The 7,725-nt window shown below is 39.9% G+C and overlaps 1 pseudogene; it reads right to left on the reverse strand.

Moving 5' to 3' along the window:
- Positions 1 to 3,560: 3,560 nt before the first annotated feature.
- Positions 3,561 to 3,660, reverse strand: LOC113276729 (annotated as a pseudogene).
- Between the last annotated feature and the right edge of the window lie 4,065 nt (positions 3,661 to 7,725).

The following is a 7,725-nucleotide window of genomic DNA, read 5'->3' on the forward strand; positions in this document are numbered from 1 at the left end:
AATGGAAAACCATGCCAGCCTCGTCTCTGCGCCAAGGCATGCCAACCATGCAAGCCTCGTCTCCGCGCCAAGGCATGCCAACCATGACAGATGCACCACCGTGCCAATGCCAAACCATGCCAGCCACGTCTCCGCGCCAAGGCATGCAAACCATGCCAGCCGCACCACCGTGCTAATGGAAAACCATGCCAGCCACGTCTCCGCGCCAAGGCATGACGACCATGCCAGCCAGTTCTCCGTGCAAAGGCATGCCGACCATGTCAGCCGCACCACCGTGCCAACGATAAACCATGCCAGCAACGTCTCCGCGCCAAGGCATCCAGACCATGCCAGCCGCACCACCGTGCCAACAGAAAACCATGCCATCCTCGTCTCAGTGCCAAGGCATGCCAACCATGCCTGCCGCGCCACCGTGCCAATGGAAAACCATATGATAGACACCTTTTTGTGTCCGATTTTCTCGATTCTATATATTGTTAGGGCTCATTTTTGTACTTATTATGGTGTTTTATTTATTTTTAGGTATTTTTGGCCAATAAACATTTTTGGAAAAAATTGGCTCGAAAAGTTGTCGGAAAGCACCCGGAGGACACTTGCTATTCGGACCCCCGGATTGGATAAGGGGTACCCCCAGGACACCCCTTAAGGCATCTTCTAAAGGAACCCTACTCTGGATAGGGGGCTCCCCTTTTTCTTCATCGTTCAAACACAATTTTGGCGGGAAACTCTATTATTACCTGCGTGAATTTGGGAGCATCAGTTGGACGTGAAATAACGAGATTCAATGGCTGATTTTTGTTGGGATGGACTTCCTAGAGCATAACAGGGTTGGTATATGTGATTGGATCGAATGAATTGGGTTAGATCGACCGGGAGAAGGAAACAGAGGTGTTGTGGTCACGGGTTGCTGTTGGAATATTTTTTTCGACAATTCAGGGAGATTAAAGGCTAGAAAAGCTTCCCCAACTTTCGTAGTTATCTAATAAAGAGTTTGGAAGTATTGGGAGAGGTCAAATATGCGTGAAGAGAGCTTGGCAGAAAGAAAACTCTGAAACTTGTTGTGGAGATAAACCAAGATTTTGGGAGAGATTTAATCGAGCTGTAGCCTATAAAAGGAGAGGGGATAATTCATATAGGGGGTACGAATCCTTTCAAAGAAGTTTAAAACAGCACAGAGCTCCAGAGATCGAGTTGCAGGAAAATACCTTATTTTGTTGATGTTGCTGAAGAGGAAGAACACGAAGAACATTAACGCACAAGTAACTGTCGCAGAAAACTATCGTTGTTTCACAACAGAACCTATGTGTCGTTCATCACAGCGGTTGTATTAGGTCTTTAGCTACTATTTCTCCATGTAACAGTGATTCTGCAACACCAAACTGTTGTGAATCGTCTGTATTATCACTTTTCATCTTTTTAATCATCTTTTGAGCCATAAACAAATAGTTTGAGATCATGATTAATATGAGGAGATAAACCCCATTGCTGAAGCGATATATGAAGCTATTTTTCCAACAAAAAGCGGTACAATATATTTTATTTAATTTATTGCAATTATTATTATGATTATTTTCATTGAACTATTATTGAATATGATTTTTATTTGAGTGATTGTGATCTATTTTGATGGAGTATGCTTAGTTTATAGACTCTTGATGCTTCATAATTGGTATTTACAATTATTACTTGTGAAAATCTATTAGTTGCAATATTTTAGAATTAAAGTAAACGATAAAATTGCATGAATATAAATATTTGGACCAAATCACTTTGAACTTGGAAAACAGTGGAATCTTAGCCTCAGTGTTCTTTTAATATTGATACCAACTTTGTCAGTGTTTGTTATAATTATTAGTGAGTTTTCTATTTAGTTTTGAATTTAAGTCTAAAGTTACCCTTCACAAGTTCGAGAATCGAATCACTTTTTATCACTATCTACAAATCACATCAATTTTTGGCGCCGCCGACGCGGACTTGTTTTTAGGGTTTTAGATTTATTTTATTTTTATTGTTTTATTATTTTTGTTCTTTTTTATGTTTTTGGGTATTTATCTTGTGTCTACAGGTTCTGGATCATAAAGAAAATTGAGCCAAAGAGTTTGGTGATTTCATAAAGACTTAGAGCTAAAGATTAAAGCAAAAAGAACAGAAAAGAAGACAATTTTATTTTAGACAATTTTAGTTTAGGGTTTGTTTATTTTCTTTTAGAAAAAAAAATTGTATTAGGGTTTATTATTTTTGTAATTTTTCTTTACTTTTTGGACTTTGGGACATTATTTTTTTTATTACCCTACGGAAGGGTACTTTAAATATAAACTGTTTGCAGAGAAGGAGGATAATTACGATATTGTCTCTGCACCTTGGGTTCGTACACTTGACATCGGAGTCAGTGGCCCGAGTCAACTACAACCGATTCATCCCCCGTCTGGAACGGGAGGTAAGATTCTAAACACTCGCGAATCCCTTGTCAGCGAGTTACTGGACTCCTTCGTATGCATATATGTTGAAGACTGAATACGGACATTTATTTTTCTAGTAAAGGGCAAGTCCTGGCCATACAAGATAAGGGTTCGGATTTCATCAACGTTCTCTTCTTGCCCGCTTTAGGAACACGTAACCTACGCAAACCTAAGCCTAAAATTTTTACTAGAACGAGACCGATAGGGTAACGATCTTAACAAGAAAGTCATTCGAAAAATATTGGTTACTCTTTTAAGCATACTTCGAAGTTCTTGACGGTTTCTGTAAGTTGAATGCGTGACTGCGCCGCCTTGTAATACCGGCGAGGCCTTGGGTATAAAGATCCACTGAGCTTCCCTCGCCTCTATTCAACTTACATTAACTCGGATTGATTCCAGAGGGGTTTGCTTAAATTGTAACGAATTCCCGTTCGAAGGATTAGAAGCTGGTCTAGAAACAATCTAAGTGGAGCCATCATGCTTTTTGTTTGCTAGAAATCAATAGGTTTGATTTGGTTGAGTCGACCTTGATCTGTGTTTGCTTACCCTTCCAATTTAGAAAATTCTATTGTATGCCTGAACGTAAACGAGACGCACTAGGTAGATTTTTTAAAGAGAAACCTAATAGTTCGAAGCGTCTCGATTACCTTAATCTAGAGAGTCCGACTTTTGAAGAGTCTGTTTTTGAACGTCCTTTGACTGAGGAGAGAATCCATGTTGCTCCTATAGCGCCAGAAATGTCAACTTTGAAAGCTTTGTTGAATCTAACTAGGACTACTCGTCCCTCATGTATCAGGTTAGCTGAGACGGAAGCAACTTATGAACTTAAACCTGGGACCTTACAGCTGCTCCCAATCTTTTTAGGGAAAGAAAATGAAAACCCCTATTTCCATGTTGGGGACTTTGAGTAAATTTCTAGTACCCTCAGGATTAGAAACTTAGATGATGATGCTTTGAAACTTAGGTTATTCCCCTTTTCCCTGAAAGATAAAGCTAAATCGTGGCTATATAGTTTGGCTTCCGGGTCAATCGAAACGTATGAACAACTTACATCTACCTTTTTGAACAAGTTTTTCCCTAGGCACAAAACATCGTCTATTAGGACGCAAATTTGCACGTTTTCTCACCAGGAGGGAGAAACTTTGTATAGGTATTTGGAAAGGTTCAATGATTTATTAGCCCAATGTCCTCATCATGGTTTAGAAAAGGTTAGGTTAGTTCAGATCCTTTATGAGGGTTTAGATTATCCCACCACAACCATAGTAGAATCTATGTGTACTGGTGGATTTGAGAACCGAACAGTTGATGACGCGATGACATATTTGCATGAAGTCTCCGAAAAAACCCAACAATGGGAAAGTAGTAGGGGACCCCAGAAAACAATGGGAAAGTAGTAGGGGACCCCAGAAAACAATTCTTCTTAGCATAGGAAACGTTAATAGGGTAGAAGGAGGCTATGAATCAGATGCTAAAATTGCTGCTATAGCGAAAAGGTTAGAAGCTTTAGAAGTGGGTAACACTAGTGGTAGATTGGAGCCTCTTTGGGAAGGCCAGAATAATGAAGAGAAAGCCAATGCTCTATATAATAACACTAGGTTTGATAATCGTCAGAAGTTTGACCCATATTCAGAAACCTATAATCCTGGTTGGAGGAACCATCCGAACTTTTCATGGTCTAAGGGCCAGAGTCAGGGTCAGTCTAATAATTCTAATGCTCCCCCAGGTTTTGGCTACACTAGGAATACATCAGGCCCAGAAAATAAAACGACTAGCTTAGAGGAATCTATTAAGATGTTAGCAAAAACTCAGGAAATGTTAGCACAGAGCCATGTTAGTTTTCAACAGGAAACCAAGCAGAATTTTCAAACTAATGCTCAGAGCCTTGCTAAGTTAGAACTTCAAGTCGGCCAAATAGCTAAGACCTTAAGTGAGAGATAATGGTAGGTTCCCTAGTCAGACTAATCCCAATCCTAGAGGAGTTCATGAAGTAGGTACAAAACCATCGAATCAATTGAATGCTATTAGAACCCTTAGGAGTGGTAGAATAGTAGACAATCAGGTAACCATGCCCGATAGTGAACATACTGTAGTTCACCCCTCAGGACCACTAGCTAAGGAAACTGATAAAATTTCTGATGATGCCAACTCAGTCCTGAGAGGTCTGATTCTGTGCCTAGAGCCCCATTTCCTCAGCTATTAGTACCAACAAAGAAGGAATCGAACTTTAATGACATATTGGAGGTTTTTAAGCAAGTTACCATAAACCTTCCTTTATTAGATGCAATTAGGAAATTCCTGCTTATGCCAAGTTCCTTAAGGATATGTGTACGCGAAAGCGAAAACTTAGCGTCCATAAGAAAGCCTTTTTAGCTAGTCACGTAAGTTCAATTATTCAAAACACTACAACTCCAAAGTACAAAGACCCAGGTTCCCCTACCATTGCTTGTACAATAGGTAAACCCGGGTAGAAAAAGCTTTACTTGACTTAGGAGCCAGTGTGAACCTACTTCCGTACCATGTGTACTTACAGCTAGGACTTGGTGAAATGAAACCTACTCAGATAACACTGCAGTTAGCTGATAGGTCTGTTAAAATTCCTCGAGGTGTTATTGAGGATGTCCTTATTGAGGTCGACAAGTTTATCTATCCAGTGGATTTCGTGGTCCTAGATACCCAACCTGTCCCTGACCCAGAGAACCAGATACCTGTGATTTTAGGTCGCCCATTTTTAGCTACGTCTAATGCGATCATTAACTGTCGAAATGGTGTGATGATTTATCTTTTGGTAATATGACTATGGAGATGAACATTTTTAATGTCAGTAAGCTACCTCATGAGCTAGATGACACATGTGTTGAAGAGGTGAACATGATAGAAGCCTTAGTTCAGGAGTCATTACCAAACATTTTCTGAAGACCCATTAGAAAGTTGTCTATCCCATTTTGGTTTAGATTTTGACGATAGCACTATTGAACAGTGAATGCTCTATTAGATTCTACCCTGTGTTAGACACTGATAGATGGAAAGCTAGGTTCGAACCGTTACCAGTTTCTGAGACTACCCTAATTCCTTCTTTAGAAGAGCCCCCAAAGTTGGACCTTAAACCACTACCCGATACTCTAAAGTATGTGTTTTTAGGCCCATCTGAGACTTTACCTGTGATTGTAGCTTCCGATTTGGATAGTGATCAGGAAAGTAGGCTAGTAAATGTACTTCAAGACAATAAGGAAGCTTTAGGGTGGACTATAGCAGACATTAAGGGTATAAGTCCTACTGTGTGTATGCATCAGATTCATTTAGAGGAAGACTCCAAACCTTCTAGGGAGATGCAACGTCGACTGAACCCTAACATGAAAGAGGTAGTTCGAAAAGAGGTGCTTAAGTTGTTAGATGCGGGTATTATTTACCCAATTTCAGACAGTAAGTGGGTCAGCCCTGTTCAGGTTGTCCCCAAGAAATCAGGTATCACTGTAGTCCAGAATGATAATAATGAATTAATCCCAACCCGAGTGACCACGGGATGGCGTGTGTGTATTGACTATAGGAAATTGAACAAGGTCACAAGGAAGGATCACTTTCCCCTTCCTTTTATCGACCAAATGCTAGAGCGATTAGCTGGACATAGTCACTATTGCTTCTTAGATGGCTACTCCGGTTATAATCAGATCGTTATTGCCCCAGAAGACCAAGAGAAAACCACTTTTACCTGTCCCTTTGGTACCTTTGCGTATAGACGCATGCCTTTCGGGTTATGTAATGCCCCTGCGACTTTTCAGCGTTGTATGATGAGCATATTTTCTGATATGGTAGAACGGTTTTTAGAGGTCTTTATGGATGATTTTTCAGTGTTTGGTTCATCTTTGATGAGTGCTTGCATCATTTGACATTAGTGTTGACTAGGTGTAAGGAAAAAATTTAGTGCTTAATTGGGAAAAATGCCATTTCATGGTTGAATCAGGAATTGTCTTAGGACATCATCTCTTCAAAGGGTATAGAGGTAGACAAAGCCAAAGTTGACCTTATTAAGACTTACAGGTCCCAAAAACCGTAAAAGATATTAGGTCATTCTTAGGGCATGCAGGTTTTTACCGTCGATTCATTAAGGATTTTAGCTTGATTTCTAGACCTCTTTGCAATTTGCTTGCAAAGATGTTAAGTTTGTCTTTGATGATGCTTGCTTAGGCTTTTGATAAGCTTAAAACTTTACTCACTACTGCCCCATAGTCCAGGCACCTAACTGGAACCTACCCTTTGAATTATGTGTGATGCTTCAGATTATGCTATAGGCGTTGTTAGGTCAGCGAGAAAACAAATTACTCCATGTGATTTATGCTAGCAAAACTCTGAATGATGCCCAAATGAACTATACAACTACCGAGAAGGAATTTAGCCATCGTGTTTGCCTTGGATAAGTTTAGATCCTATATTAGGTTCTAAGATCGTAATCTATACATCATGCTGCTTTGAAATACCTTTTCTAAGAAGGATACCAAACCTAGATTGATTAGATGGATCCTATTGTTATAGGAATTTTCCACAGACATTAGAAACAAAAAGGGTGCATAAAATGTAGTAGCAGACCACTTGTCTAGGCTAGTTGTTAGTTCCCCTAGTGATTCCCTTCCTATAAGGGATAGCTTTCCTGATGAACAATTGTTCTCTGTTTCCCAATCACCTTGGTATGCAAATATAGTGAATTATCTTGTTACTGGTCGAACCCCTCAACATTGGGGTAAACATGATCTTTCTAGATTTTTAGCCGAGGTTAAGCATTTCTTTTGGGATGATCCTTATTTGTTTAGGTATTGTCCCGACCAGATCATTAGGCGATGTGTATCTGAGAGTGACCAGTCTAGTATTATCTCCTTCTGTCATGAACATGCATGTGGGGGTCATTTTAGTGCTAAGAAGACTGCTGCTAAGATTTTGCAGTGTGGATTTTACTGGCCTTCGTTGTTTAAAGATTCCCATAGTCATTGTGTTTCTTGTGAGCGTTGCCAGAAGTTAAGAACCATTTCCCGTAGAAATATGATGCCTTTGAACCCTATTTTAGTGATTGAGGTCTTTGATGTGTGGGGCATTGATTTTATGGGTCCATTTCCTATTTCGTTTGGTTATATTTAAATACTTGTCACTGTAGACTATGTCTTTAAATGGGTTGAGGCGGTTCCGTGTAAAACGAATAACCATAGGGTCGTAGTCCAGTTTTTGAAAGAGAATATACTTACACGTTTTGGTACGCCGCGAGCTATAATTAGTGATGGAG

The sequence above is a fragment of the Papaver somniferum genome, chromosome 4 (assembly GCF_003573695.1).
Source record: "Papaver somniferum cultivar HN1 chromosome 4, ASM357369v1, whole genome shotgun sequence".
In the NCBI taxonomy this organism is placed as follows: domain Eukaryota; kingdom Viridiplantae; phylum Streptophyta; class Magnoliopsida; order Ranunculales; family Papaveraceae; genus Papaver; species Papaver somniferum.